This window comes from Glycine soja, chromosome 11, assembly GCF_004193775.1.
Source record: "Glycine soja cultivar W05 chromosome 11, ASM419377v2, whole genome shotgun sequence".
Classification (NCBI taxonomy): Eukaryota; Viridiplantae; Streptophyta; class Magnoliopsida; order Fabales; family Fabaceae; genus Glycine; species Glycine soja.
In genome coordinates, this window is record NC_041012.1 from 27,598,828 (window position 1) to 27,615,723 (window position 16,896).

A 16,896-nucleotide genomic window follows, 5' to 3' on the forward strand; every position below is an offset into this window, starting at 1 on the left:
TAGATGCGTCTGCTGGTGTAGGAGGGTCTGCTGGTTGCCGAAGAGAAGATTGATCCACCACTGGAAAAGGTGGATCTGGTGAAATCTATGGTGATCTCTCTAAAGTAGCATCCTCTTGCCTTACATGTGCTCTGCCTGCCTAAAAAATGAATGTCTCAGGGATGGTGGCCTCAGATGATGCATCTTGTACCTGCTGAGGTACCTGAGCACTGGGACCCTCACCTTCTCTCACAACAGAAGGCAAGGTTCCAGGCCAGGATACCTTCTCAATGAACTGCTTTACCGACAGAATGGACCTTGGAGGAGCTACCACCTGCAAGCTCACAGTAATAAAAATTTTCCCTAATGAATACTCTGAAGCATGGCTTCAACGCGCTGAGAGTCTTGAGTAGATGAGCCTCGAGGAGCTGGTGTAGGAGTAGCAAAAGTGGAAGGAGCTAGTAGAGTAGAAGAAGAACAAACTTCAGCTGGTCTCACCCTTGCCTTCCTCTCCCCTCTGAAGTTAACTATTAGATCATCCACATTCCAACAGTTTTTCTTAATGTAGGCCAAGTTAATGGCCGGGCTTAGCCTCTCACAAGTCAGACTGTCAGAGGTAACTCCTCTAGCTCTGCATAGTGCAGTGATCAAGGCTGGAAATCTGAGCCTAGAGGAGTTACTCTGAGCAATAGAAGAAATCTGACCTGAGATAAGGACTCCGATAATCATGTCCATATTAGTCACCAAGCCATAGACCAACCTAGCTCTATCCATATTCAGATTTGAGGTGTGGGATGTGGGAGCTAGGTTGGAGTAAGAGAAGACACTCCATGTCTGGGCTCCTTTGATCAGGTGTCCTCGTACACTGGCTTGCTTGGGTGCTTGCTCCTTTATGGTGTATAAATTAGCATAAAACTCCTTCACCATAGCTACATCTATGCTTCCATCATGGAGATTGGCAAGGCATTTGTGTAGATTACGCCTCTCCAATTCCACTTTAAACTCGTCAAACTCAGTATGATAAATCTGCACATTTCTCTCTAGAAGGATATTCCGGTCGAGAATGTTATCGATGTATCTATTCCAAGCGTCAAAAGAATGGAATCGCCTGGTATCATACTGAGCTTGAGGTCTAGAAGCAGTGCTTTTCCTTTTCCTGGATGACATCTACAATAAAAAGAACCCATCAGTTTATTAGACCAGAAGTTATCAAAATTAAAACAGAAAATAAAAACTGAAATTGGCAATGTGAGCTTAGCTAGACGCAGCTCGCTTAGCGCACCTTAGAAAAACCAACACACTGGCTTAGCGCAATAGGGTTGCGCTTAGCCAGTCATGACAGAAAATTTTTCTCTGCATAATTGGGTTAGCGAGAAAGGCACTCGGTTAGCGCTGAGCACTTTTATTTCAAACAATGGCTTAGCGAGCAGTGCTAGCTTAGCCCTATGCATGCCACAACGAATAGCGCTTAGCCCACAAGGGCGGTGCTTAGCGCGAGCAACACTTCCAAAATTTTGACTAAGTTATATGGGCTTAGCTACTTGGCTCGCTTAGCCTAGCCTCTGCCACAACGAATAGCGCTTAGCTGGGACAGGCACGGCTTAGCACAAGGCAGTCAACAAAAATGTCTATCTAAGGTACCAGGGCTTAGCGAGACAACACTCGCTTAGCCACATGTTTGCCATTAATGATCTGTACAGTGGCTTAGCACACACGGTAGTCACTTAGCCGCCATGTTCATAATGAAGATGAACATTCAACAACCTGGTTGAACTCGCTTAGCGCATGCATGCTGGCTAAGCGAGTTCATCTGGAAATGTAAATGTTCAAGGCTTAATTGATGAACTCGCTTAGCGCACTAGCCGCGCTTAGTGAGTTCATCACATTTTCTAGAAAAAATGCAGACAAGGAAGTCTTTTGACTTCCTCTTTTAGGCCTCTAATAGGCCCCTATCAGACATGCAACACAATCAAAATTATCTACCCCTAACAACTCCTAACAAGGTCCTAACTTTTATTTATTCTACTTACAATCTAAACCTAAAAAAGAAATTGCTAACTTAATGTCTTCCATCCTAAGGTATTAACAAAAGAAGAAGCATAAATGAAGTTCAAAGCTTACTTGGATCGAAGATGCTTCGTGAAGATTCGGTGAAGGATGCAAAATGAGTACAAAAATGCAATGCGAAAGTTTCAGAAGAAAGAGGTTGCAGGAAAAGCTTTTTAGATTTTTGGGGTAAGTGTGAGTGTAACTACTATTACACTTTCACTTAACCATTTTTCGAGTGACTCGCTTAGCGAGATAATCCACTAAGTGAGAAACGTGTTTGGCTTTCTGCCTCCTCTCTTGGTGGGCCGACATGGGCCCATTTAAAATTCAATTTTTTTTTACAAAACTGCGCTTAGCGCAAAACAGCTCGCTAAACGAATTGTGCAAATAAGAAAACCTGCAACTCTCGCCAAGCCACATTCATGGTCGGCTTAGCGAATATACAGCATCCTGCATATAGGGGGGCATGCGCTTCACGAGTGGTTGTTAGACAAGTGGCCTCAGATATCTTAAGAAGGGGGGGGGGGGTTGAATTAAGATATCACAAACTTTTTCCTAATTAAAATTTCTATTTTGATTTTAACCCAAAACCCAAGATTCCTTCCAAAAAGAATTCCTAAATAATTATGCAAATTAAACTTACTTAATAGAAGCAATAAGCAATAATAAATAAAAGAGTCTAAGGGAAGAGAAAATGCAAACTCAGATTTATACTGGTTCGGCCACACCCTTGTGCCTATGTCCAGTCCCCAAGCAACCCGCTTAAGAGTTCCACTATCTTGCAAAAGCCCTTTACAAGTTCTGAACCACACAAGGACAACCCTTCCTTTGTGTTCAGATTGCTTTACAACAAGAGACCCTTAGTCTCTTAATCCCTTTTCAAAAATAAGATGAAGAGAAGAAGAAATCTCTCTTGAAAGAGATAGATTGAACAATGGAGCACTCAAAATAATTCCTTATTGAATCGCAAGTGTATTGGCCAAGGAATTTTTTAAGAGGATAAGATAATTTTGCTTTTTGAGAGGATAAGACCTTTTTGTTTTGAAAAACTCTGAGCAAATTCGTGTTCCAAGTCACATATAAATAGACCTTTGATAACCATTAAAAAATCATTTGAACAGATGTGACTCTTGGAAATTATTTTCTAAACTTCTCCTCTGGTAATCGATTACAAGATTTGTGTTATCGATTATAGGCTTTAAAATTTGAATCAGAACGTTCAATGACTGCTGGTAATCGATTACCATCCATGTGTAATCGATTACACATTATAAATTTTGAATTCTAATTTCCAATGACTATTGTAAATATTTTCAGCTGCTGGTTATTGATTACAATCCTCTTGTAATCAATTACATGCCTTCAAAAATATTAAAAATTATTTTAAAAATGTTTCAGGAAGTGTTTTGGCCATTGGTAATCAATTACATCCTCTGGTAATCGATTACCAGAGAGTAAATCTCTTGTAAAAACATTTTTGCTTAAATTCATTGGCGAAACCTCTTGCTGTTTCAACTTGGAATTCCCTTCCTAAATCACTAGAGATCTTCTTGATGATGTATCTTGAATTTCTTGGATTTTTGTCTTGAATTAAACTTGAGAAGCGCATGATCACATGGCATCATCAAAACATGAAAGTCAAAGTCTCTGCTTCTACAATCTCCCCCTTTTTGATGATGACAATTTAATTCCTGAAATCAAGATACAAGATAGAATATATGCAAGATATAACGTTCACTCATTCCATTCTCCCCCTATGTTTTGGAATTAATGATCTCTTGATTTCTAAGCTTCTAAGCCCCGTTTCTCTCCCCCTTTGGCAACATCAAAAAGCCAAAGTACGTGGTAATCAACACAAGGTGGAAGAATAATAATCAAATATAACTAAAGTTCACATAATCATTCATAAGTCAAAACCAAATATAATCTAGTCATAAAATACTAAGTGCCAAATGCCGAAATATCATTAAAGTTCAGAGAATGATAACTTAAAAAACATAGCCAAATACACAGCTTAAAATAAAAGATAATAATAATCTAAAACTAGGAAGGTGGTGGAAGGTCGAAGCACCGACAAAGATAACTCACATCCTCTTCAAGCTGAGTGATGCGGGTATCCATTCCTTCAAAGCGACCATCCAAGGAATCAAAGCATTCGCCAACATAGGTGTGGAGGTCTCGTAATTCTGAAAGAACTTTATTCATAAGGGCAGAGGAATCATCTCATTGAGGCGGAGGAGAAGGAGTACGCTCGTCTTGCGGAGGTTGCGTGACCTTCTTCAACCATTGCCCATCTACATCCTTACGGTAGCCAAAGGAGGTTACTGCACCAGCACCAATAGCAAATGAGCGTTTAACTAAAAATATTTTGAAAGAGGATTATCATTTAATACGGTTCTTGCAATTTCTTCCAAAGACCTATTTTCCTTTCAACAACTCCATTTTGTTGAGGGGTTCTAGGTGCAGAAAAATTATGTTCAATGCCATGCTTTTCACAAAATAAATCAAATTCTTTATTTTCAAACTCACCCCCATGATCACTCCTAATAGATATAATTTTGAGATTTTTCTTATTTTGAATAACTTTTGCAAGTTTCTTAAATACTTGAAATGCATCATTCTTATGAGTGATAAATAGTGTCCAAGTATATCTAGAATAATCATCAACAATGACAAGTGCATAATAACTTCCACTAAAACCCATAATTCTAGAAGGACCAAAAAAATCCATATGTAACAGTTGTAATGGTTGAGTAGTTGAAACAATGTTTTTGGATTTGGATGAAACTCTAGTTTGTTTACCCTTTTGACATGCATCACACAGTCTATCTTTTTCAAAATTCAATTTAGGGAAACCAACAACTAAATCTTTTGAAATTAATTTATTTAAGTGTTCCATGTTTTTGTGAGCAATATGTTTATGCCATAGCCATGGATCATCATCTTTGCTAAGAAAACATTTATTATTATCTAATTTTTGCCTTAAGCCTATCATATAAACATTGTTGACTCTATACCCTATATGCTTTATATTAGTATCATGTTTATGTTCAATGAGACATTTTTGAGAATCAAATGATACTAGATAGCCTTTATCACATAATTGACTAACACTAAGCAAGCTATGCTTGAGGCCTTCAACAAGTAGAACATTTTCAATGAAGTTTGAAGAATTCGTACCTATTTTTCTAACTCCAAGAATTCTACCTTTGTTGTTGTCATCATAAGTTACATGCCCGCTTTTCTTGGGAGAGATATGTGTGAACTTTGATGAATCTCCTATCATATATTTTGAACAACCGGTATCTATGTACCATTTCTTCTTCAAAGATACCTACATGATCAAGTTTGTGACTTAGGTACCCAAACTTTATTGGGTCCTTGTGTGTTAGTGTTAACTAAAGATCCTTTTGGGACCCATATCATTTTGATATTGTTGCAATTTTTCTTAAAATAACATGTAGATGTGCCATGCCCTTTTCTTCCACAATAAAAACAAGTGATGAAAGGAGAATTATATTTTTGTGTGGAGGCAAAGAAATTTTTATAAAATTTTTGTTGTTTTTCAGGTTTATATCCTATTCTTGCCTTATCAAGGACACATATTTGTTTTCCTAATATGACATCTAGGTTATTTTTACCAATAGAAAATTTAGCAATTGAGTTTTTCAAATCTTTAATTTCTTTTTCATACTAACTACAACATTTACATGAATCAGATATTACTTTTTCATCAGGAATAGTAGAGACATAAACTTTATCATTTGATTTAGAAATTGAAATTTCAGTTTTAAGATGATCTAATTCTTTATTTAATTTTAAAATTTCATTTTCTAATTCTGAAATTGTTTTATTAGAAGATGAAACTAATTTTGCAAGTTTGATTGATTCTCTATGTAAATCAGCAAATGCATCAAGAAATGGATAAGTTTTTATTTAAAGATGTTACCTCTTCACCGCTTTCATAACTTTTAGCCATTAGACATAGGTTTATGTCTTCATTTTTTAAATCCTCAGATGATTCCATATCATATGTTGAACTCACTAGGCTTGTTTACCACAGTTTTAGGAGTTCAATACTCACTTAGGATTAAAATTTCAGCTAGAAATTCATTCACCAAAACTCAAATTCACAATAGACACAATCATAAGGAAACCTAAAAGTTCAAGAAAAGTTCACAATCAAAGACTCTCTAAGAATTTTGAATGAACATATTAAGGACTAATTAACATGAAAGATTTGACTCAAATCAAATAATAGGCTAAAATAATTTCATACACTCATGAACAAATGAGTTAGACAAAGAAACAAGAAAAATAAAATTCAGCACAACATAAGAAATCTCATGCGACAAGTTTCATGACTAGACATGACTTCTATGACAAAACTACAATAGGTGAACAATTCAATGTATATTTTTGAGGTTTTCTTCTACTTTAATGTTTTTGTAAGAATTTTATGGTTTAGGTTTCAGCCACAAAAAATAGCAAGACAAAACTCAAAGGAACCTAAACTCAACACAACTCATGGTTCAAGAACATGAACAAGAAATTTGAACCATAGAAAATCAAATCTAGCTTCTATAGCAAGATTAATCGATGGAAATTCTAAAGAATCATGTTAACAAGATTTAGCACAAAACATGTGAGGAGATACGTGGAGAAAAATGAAGAATCAACAATGGAGGAGAACGTAAAGTTGAAAGTTAATGGAGGTTTAAGGAGCACCTACTTGAAGCTCTTGTGCTCTGATTACCACTTGATGGAAGCTTGCTTGTGAAGCTTCTATGGAGACCAGATCTTTGAGCTTCAAAGAGGTCCTTTCAATGGTGATTTTCCACCATGGAGATGCAGCGGAAGATAAAGGAGAAGGGGTGAGAAGAGGCGCCATCCACTAGGGAATAAGCCATGGAAGAAGGAGCTTCGCCACCAAGAATGTGCCTTGGATAAGAAGCTAGGAGAGGATGCTTCAATGGAGGAAAAGAAAGACAGAGAGAGAAAGAGAGAAGGGGGAGCATGGAATTGAAGGAGGAAAAGGGGAAGATAAGTTGAACTTTGAGTTGTGTATCACAAGACTCTCATTCATCAAAGTTACAACAAGTGTTACACATACTTCTATTTATAGACTAGGTAGCTTCCTTGAGAAGCTTTCTTGAGAAAACTTCCTAGAGAAGCTTTCTTGAGAAAACTTCCTTGAGAAGCTTTCTTGAGAAAACTTCCTTGAGAAGCTTCTTTGAGAAAACTTCCTTGAGAAGCTAGAGCTTAGCTACACACACCCTTCTAATAACCAAGCTCACCTCCTTGAAAAGCTTCCTTGAGAAGATTCCTAAAGAAGCTAGAAACTTAGCTACCCACCTCTCTAATAGCTAAGCTCACCTCCTTGAGATGAGAAGCTAGAGCTTAACTACACACAACCCCTATAATAGCTAAACTCACCCCCATGCAAAAATACATGAAAATAAAAAAAAAGTCCCTACCACAAAGACTACTCAAAATGCCCTGAAATACAAGGCTAAAACCCTATACTACTAGAATGGCCAAAATACAAGGCCCAAAAGAAGGAAAAACCTGTTCTAATATTTACAATGAACTATGGACCAAACCTTGACCCATGGGCTCAGAAATCTACCCTTAGGTTCATGAGAACCTCAGGGCCTTCTTTAGCAGCTCTAGCCCCATCCTCTTGGAGTCTTCTATCTAATACCCTTGGGGGGTAGGATTGCATCAGGTTTGGAATCTGCTTTGCGCAACAAATATTTAATTGCTGCATGATCAGTGTAAATTACTATCTTTGACCCCACCAAATAAGATTGGAATTTCTCAAGTGCATAAACGATTGCCAGCAATTCTTTCTCAGTGGTGGCATAATTGATCTGAGCATCATTCAACACTTTATTGGCATAGTAAATGGTATGAAAATTTATGCTTTTTCGCTGTCGCAGCACAACACCTACTGCATAATCACTTTCATCACACATTAATTCAAACTCTTGTCCCTAGTCTGGTGCTGTAATCACAGGAGCAAAGACTAACATAGCTTTAAGGGTATTAAAAGCTTCTAAGCATTCATCATTAAACACAAAAAACTCTGTGTGACCCAAAAACTGCCTTTTTAAAGCTGAATCTTAAAATTAGGAGGGTTGTTGAGTTTTTTTAGAGTTTCTTGCTGTGGAGAGACTGGAGAGAACCGAGCTAGAAGAGGAAGCTATCTTGCGATTGGATGAGATTTTGAGTGATTGTGAGGTTTCTAGAGGTGGAAGAGACATCCCCACTACCTGTAATTCTGCAATCTTTCACTTTCTCTTCTCTTTGTTGTAAAAGAAGCCTCCTTGCTATAGAGAGCTAAATCCTCAGTTGTTTCTTCCTATGGGGTACTTAATGTAAATACTTTTATATCTATCTGATGATGTTTTATGTGTTCTTTGTACTATCAGTACTTCATGTTAGTATGCTTTTGCCTTGATCACGTAGATGCATGCTTAGTTAGGGCCACACAATATTGGGAAATGGTTTGATCCTTAGAACTTGATAGGACGAGGCTAGTTGTTGGTATGTATGTCTTAATGCGGTTCTGGTCAAGTTTAGTCCAACACGTTCTTTATCTGTCTTCACACACCACTACTCACGTGATTTAGTTGCATACTTCTCCACACCACGCACCAAACTTTTATCCGAAGGCACTTATTTACTGAACCACAACTTTACCAAGTAAAACAAGTTCCCTGAGAGTTCGATACTCGGTATTCACTTACCATTTTATACTACTTGTGTGATCTAGTGTACTTGCCAGCCGTCGAATAGGTTGCCTCCCAGTAAGCGCTCTTTTAACGCCAGTAGCTTGACACATGATCCTGTTATCCTGGTTTGAAGTGTAGAACAGTGTTCAATCTTTCCATAGCTCCACTATGATATTGCTTCAACCTTTGTCCGTTCACTACCCATGTCCTGTTAGGATCTTTAGATTGAGGATCACAAAGCTCTATTGCTCCATATGGTCGGACTTTCATGATGGTAAATAGTCCAGACCATTTCGATTTAAGTTGATGTAAGCTCCAATGGAGCTTGTAGGCCTAGGATCTTCTTCATCAATGGATTCTCTTGGAAGATGAATGGCAGTGGAATAGAGAAGGAAGAGAGAGAGGAGATGCCACTTCAAGGAGAAGATGAGTCTAGAAGAAGCTCACCACCATAGGAGGCCATGGATAAGAGCTTGGAGGAAGAAAGAGATGAATGAAGCGAGAGGAAGAGAAGAGCACGAAATTTTGTGCTCATATTTGATAGACCAGTCATTTCTAGTAAAATCTATAGTCTTCTCCAAAATCTTTTTCAATTCCCTGTTTGATACTTATGCTTGCCCATTGGTCTGGGGGTGATAAGGTGATGCTACTTTGTGTGTCACATTATATTGCTTCAACACCTTCTGTAGCTGATTATTGCATAAGTGTGTGCCTCCATCGCTAATCAGAATTCTAGGCACCCCAAATCTTGAGAAAATGTTCTTCTTCAGAAACTTTACCATAGTCTTAGCATCATTATGCGGGGTAGCCATTGCTTCAACCCATTTAGAGACATAGTCAACAACCATTAGTATATATTCATTGCCAAAAGACAAAGGGAAGGGACCTACAAAATCAATCCCCCAGCAATCGAATACCTCAACATCCATAACATTCTGTAGAGGCATTTCATTTCTTCTTGATATACCCCCCATCCTCTGACATTGATCACAGTGTTGCACATACTGGTGAACATCTTTGAAAAGCGTGGGCCAAAAGAATCCATATTGCAAAACCTTGGCCGCCGTTTTATCTCCACCATAATGGCCACCACATGGAGAATTGTGGCAATGCCATAATATGTTCTTGGCCTCTTCTTGTGTCACACATCTTCGTAGGAGATTGTCAGCTCCTATCTTGAACAAGTGCGGATCATCCCAGATAGAGAATCGAGCATCATGTAGGAATTTCTTCCTCTGCTGCCAAGTTAAGTCCTTTGGGATGATTCCTATAGCTTTGAAGCTGGCCATATCGGCAAACCAAGGTCTCTCACTCACCAAGAATAATGATTCATCAGGGAATTCATCTCTAACTTCAACTTCTTTCGATGTGACTTCCTCATTCACCAATCTAGACAAATGGTCAGCTACAATGTTTTCTGATCCCTTTTTATCCTGAATCACTAAATCAAATTCTTGTAACAGCAAGATCCATCTTATCAATTTGGGTTTGGAATCAGCCTTGTTGAGAAAATATTTAATAGCTGCGTGATCGGTGTAGATGATAACTCTTGAGCCTACCAAATAAGATCTGAACTTTTCAAGTGCATAAACAATTGTCAGTATTTCTTTTTCTGTGGTAGCATAGTTCTCTTATGCATCATTTAGAACCTTGTTGGCGTAGTATATAGCATGAATTTTTTTCCCTTCCGTTGTCCAAGCACTGCACCTACGACATAGTCACTCGCATCACACATCAACTCAAATTCTTGTCCCCAATCTGGTGCTGTAATTACTGGAGCAGACACTAATTTGGTTTTCAGATCATTAAATGCTTCCATGCACTCTTCATTGAACACAAAAGCAACATCTTTATTCAACAGATTGCTAAGTGGTTCGGTCACTTTTGAGAAATCTTTTATGAATCACCTGTAGAACCCTACATGTCCTAAGAAACTTCTCACTCCCTTGACATTCATTGGAGGAGGAAGTTTCTCAATTACATCAATCTTTGCCTTGTCCACCTCTATTCCCCTTACTGAAATTTTATGTCCTAGCACTATTCTTTCTTGAACCATGAAATGGAATTTCTCCCAATTGAGAACTAGATTGGACTCTTCACATCTCTGTAATACTCTTTCACGATTTGATAGTTACCCCACAAAAGATGGCCCAAAAACAGATAAATCGTCCATGAAAACTTCAATGCATTTTTCCACCATATCAGAAAAAAATTGCCATCATACACCTCTGAAATGTAGCTAGGGCATTGCGCAGACCAAAAGTCATGCGCCGATATGCGAATACACCAAAAGGGCAGGTGAAAGCAGTCTTTTCTTGATCTTTGGGATCTACAGCAATCTGATTATAGCCAGAATATCCATCAAGAAAACAATAATAGGATTGCCCTGCGAGTCTTTCAAGCATCTGGTCCATGAAAGGAAGTGGATAATGGTCCTTCTGAGTGGCATCATTCAGCTTCCGATAGTCAATGCACATTCTCCACCCGGTGACAGTCCTTGTGGATATTAACTCATCTTTATCATTTTTAATGACCATCATACCTCCTTTCTTGGGGACAACCTGCACAGGGCTAACCCATGCACTATCCGAGATGGGGTAAATGAGGCATGCTTCCAACAACTTAAGCACCTCCTTACGCACCTCCTCTTTCATGATTGGGTTCAGTCTTCTTTGAGGCTATCTCACTAGTTTATAATCAGCTTCCATATTGATTTTATGCATGCAATAAGATGGACTAATTCCTTTCAAGTCAGATATGTGCCATCCAATTGCAGCTTTGTGTCTCTTCAAAATCTGCACCAGCTGGTCTTCTTTTGTTTTCTTCAACGAGCTACTAATAATCATTGGTTTGGAGTCATTCTCTTCCAAAAATACATACTTCAAATGTACAGGCAAGGTCTTCAATTCTACTATTGGTTTTTCAATTTTCCCACCGTTCTTCAATTCTTCAAATGTAGTTTGTCCCTAAGAATTTTCTCCTGCACCATCTAACTCTTTAATACAAGTCTGCACTTCATGTTCCTCCTCTTTAGTAAGACATTCCACATGATTAATCAATGCTTTTTACAAAGGAGAGTGCAGTACCATGGCTGTAGTAGCTAATTCTATTTCCTGTTCTACCTTGTCCAGATCAAAGCAAGCTTTCATATCATTTGGATGCTTCATTGCTTCAAATAAGTCGAATGAGACTTTCTGATCCTCCACACCCAATTCTAACTTGCCTTTCCCTATATCTACTATACAGTTGGCCGTGCACATGAAAGGATGTACCAAGATTATGGGAATGTTAGGATCCTCCTCTATATCCATAACCACAAAATCAGCAGGGAATACAAGCTGCTTGACCTAAATCAACACATCCTCAATCACTCCATATGGTCTAGCAATGGAGCAATCAGCCAACTGGAGGATCATGCATGTGGGAATTATCTCTATCTCTCTAAGTCACTGGCACATGGAAAAAGGCATTAAATTGATACTATCTCCCAAATCTATGAGAGCTTTACCCACAACAACCTCACTAATAGAACACGATATAGTGACACTTCTAGGATCTTTGTGCTTCAGGGGAAGGATACATTGAATGACTGCACTACAATTACCTTCCACTACTATGGATATACTAGTTCTTCTTGGTCAACATGTCTTTTAAAAATTTGGCATAGAGGGGCATTTGTTGGAGAGCCTCTCCAAAAGGCAAAGTAATTTCCAGTTTCTTGAAGATGTCAAGAAATCTGGCCAAGTGTCTTTCCTTATCTTTCCGGGAAGGTACCAAAGGGTATGGTACCATCTTGCCTTCAGTAGGAGTAGTCTCTCTCTTTTTCTCTCTTGAAACCTCACTCTTGCTCTTGTTTTTCTCCTCATCAACCTTTTCTTTTTCTTTTTCATTATTCTGATTTTTTTCTTTTTCTACTTCTTCTTTTTCTTTTTCTTTTTCTTGTTCTTCCTTCATCTTTATTCCTATTTCACTCTCTTTTATTGGTGTCTCTCTTTCCTATTGGTCATCTTCATCTTCCACAACATCCTCAAGTTCAACAAAATCAAAAACTGGTTCTAGTGTCAGCTCAGCTACCGACTATTGTTTATATCCCTCCACCTTCTCTTCAGCTCTACCTTCATCAACCTGAATTGCCATTCCGCTCCTTGTCATTACAGCTTTACATTCTTCCTTCGGATTCTTCTCAGTGTTAGCACTAAAGTTGCTTGACGGCCTATCTGCCAATTGTTTGCCAGCTATCCCACTTGGACTTCCAGATTCTTAATGGCTAACTCTGTGCTCTTATGGTTAGACATTGAAACCTGCATAAACTGAGCTAGAGTCTCTTCTTGCTTCATTGTTCAATCATAGAGACTAGGCCCTTGCTATTGTGGCCTGTTAGATGGACCACCCTGGTCTTTGTTGACCTGGTTTCCAGGGTGATTCCTCCATTGTCCCTGTTGTGAATTATATGGCTAGCCATGCTGAAACCCGAAATATCCACCTGCATTGACATTTGTCTTGGCTGATTCCCCATATAATTGACTTCAAGAGCTGGTTCTTCATTGGGATACAATAGTCAAAATTGTGAGCTCCACCACAGATGGCACACCTTGCAACCTGCAAACCAATAAATGGTAAAGATTGCGTAGAATGTATTTGAGTTGGCAACTTACTTAGTGTTTCGGTCAACGCTTCCAATTGGTGAAAAGAAAAGATGGTTGTTTTTCCTAAGGCAACTTACTTAGTGTTTCGGTCAATGCTTCCAGTTGGCAACTTACTTAGTGTTTTGGTCAATGCTTCCAATCGGTCTCAATAGACCACAAAATCTTTCTAAGGCCTTACTCAGGGATTCATCTTGAAATTGGTGAAAAGAAAATATGGTTGTTTTTCCTTCTGCAGTCTTAGACTCCGGGAAATTCTTCTTCAAAAATTTCTCAACCACTTCATCCCAAGTCTTAAGATTGTTGCCTTTGAACGAGTGAAGCCACCTCTTAGCTTCTCCAGACAATGAGAATGAAAACAAACTCAATCGAATTGCATCTTCAGGCACACCAGCCAATCCAATAGTATTATATATTTCAATGTAAGTAGCCAGGTGTGCGTATGGGTCTTCATTTGGGAGACCATGAAACAGATTATTTTGAATCAGCTGTATCAAAGGAGGAGGATATGTGATTGTTTGAGCCTGAACCTTTGGTCGGGCTATACTGGAAAAGAATTGGGGCATAGTGGAACTTGAGTAATCTTCTAGGGTCACTCTTCTTGGCTTTTCAGCCATAATAACTTCTTCAACAAAATCAGTATGTGATTGCCCTGCAATTGGAAAGCTAGAAGATGCCTCAAAAGATCGAGGTTCTTCTTCTGGAGTTGCTGCTGCTTCCAAGTCCTGCAAAAAATTTCTAATTCTCTTTGTGTTGCGCCTCCTGCAAGTAATGTTAATCTCCAAATTGATGGGGATCAAATCACCTGTAGTAGATCTTCTTTGCATACAAGAGAAACAGAACAACAATTATCTAGTTCAAAAGAACAATAAAATGTGCAGTAACTAAAATATGAACAAAAAGAATCAATGAATCAAAGAGAAAAATATAAAGCAATGTTGTAAACTGAACTGAACCCTTCTAATGAATTACGATCCCCGACAACGGCGCCATAAATACTTTGATCATTTTCCCATATGGTTCCTTTTTCTCCAATTTTCAACAAATATATTCAAGGGAAATGAAACACCGAAAAGTGCGTCGGGTCGTCAAGTATTTGAAATTAAAATGGAGTGATCCGAGTATCGAACTTTTAGAAGCAAAGCTTCATGGTGAATGTGATTCAAAGGTGTTTTGATGATAACAATGATGACAACAAAAGATGATGACAAATGTGATGAACAAAAAGCTCAAAGATCAAAGAACAACTCAAAGTGAATCAAAGAACATCTCAAGTGAATCAAGAACAAGTCAAGAGTTCAAGAATCAAGAAGAATTCAAGACTCAAGAAGAAAGCCTAGAATCAAGATTCAAGATCTCAAGAATTAAGATCAAGATTCAAGATTCAAGAATGAAGAAAAGACCCAATCAAGATAAGTATTAAAATTTTTTTTCAAAACTTTGAATAGCACATGAGTTTTTGACAAAACCTTTACCAAAGAGTTTTTACTCTCTGGTAATCGATTACCATATTGTTGTAATTGATTACCAGTAGCAAAATGAGTTTGAAAAAGTTTTCAAACTGAATTTACAACGTTCCAAATATTTTCAAAAGGCTGTAATCGATTACAATGTTTTGGTAATCGATTACCAGTGCCCTTGAACGTTGAAATTCAAATTTAAATGTGAAGAGTCACATCCTTTCACTCAAAAGCTTTGTGTAATCGATTACACTTATTTGGTAATCGAATACCAGTGACTGTTTCTGAAAAAATCAAAAGATGTAACTCTTCAAAAGGGTTTTGACTTTTTCAAATTGGTTTAAAGTTTTTCTAAAAGTTATAACTCGTTTGAATGGTCTTCTTGACCAGACATGGACAGTCTATAAAAGCAAGACTTTGTTTTTTTCAGAATCTCTTTGAACTTCTTCTTCTTCTTTGTACCAAAAGCTTTCTGAAGTTTTCTAGTTTTCCAAACCTTGAAAACTTGTGCTATTCATCCTTTTCATTCTCTTCTCCCTTTGCCAAAAAGAATTCGCCAAGGACTAACCGCCTGAATTATTTTGTGTCTCTTTTCTCCCTTTTCCAAAAGAACAAAGGACTAATCGCCTGAATTCTTTTGTGTCTCCCTTCTCCCTTGTCAAAGAATTCAAAACGACACAGTCTGAGAATTCTTTTGATTCTTCCCATTCCCTAATACAAAAGTTTTCAAAGGACTAACCGCCTGAGAATTCTTTTGTATCCCCATTCACAAAGTATCAAAGGTTTAAGAGCCTGAGAACTTTGTCTTAACACATTGGAGGGTACATCCTTTGTGGTACAAGTAGAGGGTACATCTACTTGGGTTTGACTGAGAACAAGAGAGGGTACATCTCTTGTGGATCAGTTCTGGTGGAGGGTACATCCACTAGGTTCAAAGAGAACAAGGGAGGGTACATCCCTTGTGGATCATTGCTTGTAAAAGGATTTTTACAAGGTTGAAAGAAATCTCAAGGACCGCAGGTCGCTTGGGGACTTGATGTAGGCACGGGTTGTTGCCGAACCAGTGTAAAAACTCTTGTGTGTTTGTTTCCTTCTTCCCTACTCTTTTACTTTCCGCTGTGCATTTAATTTCCGCTTTTACTTTCTGTTAAGTTTCTCTTCTACTCCTCATTCTCTTAACAATTTAGTAAAATCCTTAAAAGAGTAATTTTTTTAATTGGTAAAGGTTTAGGAATAATTAATCCACCCCCCCTTCTTAATTATTCTGAGGCCACTCGATCCAACAGAACTCAGCGAACTTGCTTATTATAGACAGAGTTTTATTCATAAGTAAGGCATTGTTGGAACAACATTGATAATCAATGGTTAAACATATAAATAAACTACTTCTATGGTAAAAACAGTAAATGCAAGTAAGTAAAAGTTGACAACAATAGGCAAAAAGCGTTGGGTGTTTATAACAAACAAGTTGATGCATATGAAGATATTTCTCTAATTAATCATGTTCTTGTATTCTATGTTGTAGCCGAAAGTACTAAACCTCGATCCCTCGTAAGTTTAGACTAATTTAACCTAAGCTTCGTCCGCAGATCCCTCTTGTAAGACTAGGCTTAACTTAAACAGCATTAACATCACAACATATTCAGAAAACCAAAACCCCACAATCCATCCCTAGTAATGTAGTTATTTAGTCTTGCTTCTATCAAGTTCTAAGGCAACAATACATTTCCTAATGCTAAAGTTACCTTACAGTACACACAAATGGGTGATCAGACCAAGAGCATGCAGTAATTAAGCATTGAAAGAAGCATTGATCACGCAAAACACAATTAATTAGATATTAAAAGTAATTACATCAACTGTTCCTTAGAAATCCCCAACTAGGGTGTTTAACCAGCCATACAAGGAACCCTAATGCAAATGAGACAGAAAGTACAGAGCAGTTGTTGCTTACACAAGAAGGGGGATCCCTCCTCCTCTTCTTGGCACCTCACAATTACTCAAACACTCTTTAATCTCTCAAAGTGA

At 38.0% G+C, this 16,896-nt stretch overlaps 1 pseudogene; it reads right to left on the bottom strand.

Moving 5' to 3' along the window:
* Window positions 1–16,896, bottom strand: part of LOC114374166 — a 188,342-nt pseudogene that overhangs the window by 69,824 nt on the left and 101,622 nt on the right.